The sequence below is a fragment of the Tupaia chinensis genome, unplaced genomic scaffold, assembly GCF_000334495.1.
Source record: "Tupaia chinensis unplaced genomic scaffold, TupChi_1.0 Scaffold149964_1, whole genome shotgun sequence".
Classification (NCBI taxonomy): Eukaryota; Metazoa; Chordata; class Mammalia; order Scandentia; family Tupaiidae; genus Tupaia; species Tupaia belangeri.
In genome coordinates, this window is record NW_006209805.1 from 1,080,635 (window position 1) to 1,082,224 (window position 1,590).

The following is a 1,590-nucleotide window of genomic DNA, read 5'->3' on the forward strand; positions in this document are numbered from 1 at the left end:
CAATCCCTTCTCCATTCTCCTCTCGGGATCTCGGGCACGCACGCACACGCGCCCGGTGTGAGTGTCAGGCAGCCAGATCCAGGAGCCAAGCTGCGGTCAGCTATGTGGGAGGCGGGCATGTACCCATTACGCCATCTGCTTGTCCTAACTGGTGGAGAATCTACCCAATCTCCATCAAAGTTTTAATTACAAAACACCCTGTTCAGGGGCTGGCAGGTGAGGTCATGAGTAAGGTGCCGAACAAGTTTGAGCTCCGTCCCCGACGGCTGGAAATCATGCTGGCAAATGCATTCCCAAAATCCCAAGTGAGAAGTCACCCCCGGGGGGTGGCCATGCCACAGTCCCCTCTCCTCCATTCTCTACCTGGGACCTTGGGCACACATGCACACGCACCCAGCAAGAATCTCAAGCCTCAAGCAGGCAGGTCTGGGATTCAAACCCCGGTTGGCCATATGGGAGCCCAGGGTTAACCACTACAACGCCTGCTGGCCGTCTAGGTGGGTTTTTGTTTGTTTTTTTGTTTTGTTTTTTAGAGGTTTTTGCTATAGGGCGCGTGCGCTCGCCAGACAGACAGAGACAGAGAGACAGAAAGCGAGAAATCACCCCCCCGGGGGGATGGTCACGCCACAATCCCTTCTCCTCCATTCTCCTCTCGGGATCTTGGGCACGCACGCACACGTGCCAGGCGTGAGTTTAAGCCACCGGGCCTGGGACGCGAACCGCGGTCGACTACGTGGGAGTCCAGCAACACAGTCATTACGCCACCTGTGGCCTTAGGGCACATGCACTCGCCAGTGACAGAGACAGAGACAGAGAGACCCATGTGGGAGTCCAGTCAGGTAGCTGCTCTGCCACCTGCTGGCTCCTGGAATGTTTTCCAAGCCACAGGGGCTGGCTCTTGCAGTGTCCACGTGGGATCCTGCCACCTTAGCTGCCGCGCCATCTGCTGGCCCCTCACTTGGTTTTGCAAAAAGCCACTGATAGGCAGGCACAAGGCAGAAGGCACGGGCGCAGGGCAGAAGGCAGGCATGGGCACAGAGCAGAAAGCACGTGAGGTCTCACCACCCTGCGGGGGCTGCACACCAACGGGCAAGTGCTGTTTGTCAGGGCGTGTCCCTGTGGCCATGTCACAGCGTGTGGTCACGTCACCCGGCATGGCTTCCCTGTCCTGCAAACCCCCTGTGCTTCAGTCAGAGAGCGTGTGTGCCCCCAGAGACAGAGACCGAGAGGCAGAGGGAGAGGCCAGCCCCCAGGCCTGGTCACACGGCGGGCCGTGGGGATGCTGGGCAGGCACATATATGCGCCTGGCGTGTTTTTCAAGCTAGTTAGCGGGGAACTGGAGCCGGGGTCGCTGGGGGCTCCTCTGCTGTGCCAGGGCAGCGGCGGGCGGGTCCGAAGCCCACTGCTCTCGCTCAGGCCACGAGCTGCTGTCGGTCGACGAGCCTAGCTTGGCCTGGGCTTGGTGGCAGGGGATGCTCGGTGTTCCAACCCCTGCCTGCCTGGCTTCCCAGCGCCCCTGGCCGCCCCTGGGCACCTCCGCGGAGGGCCCCGGCGAGGAGGAAGCCCCATCTGCCCTGGGGCAGCGGCTCC

At 61.3% G+C, this 1,590-nt stretch overlaps 1 protein-coding gene across 1 annotated transcript in view; it reads right to left on the reverse strand.

Moving 5' to 3' along the window:
- Window positions 1-1,590, reverse strand: part of MEX3D (mex-3 RNA binding family member D) — an 11,494-nt gene that overhangs the window by 1,227 nt on the left and 8,677 nt on the right. The gene's annotated exons all lie outside the window — the stretch shown is intronic.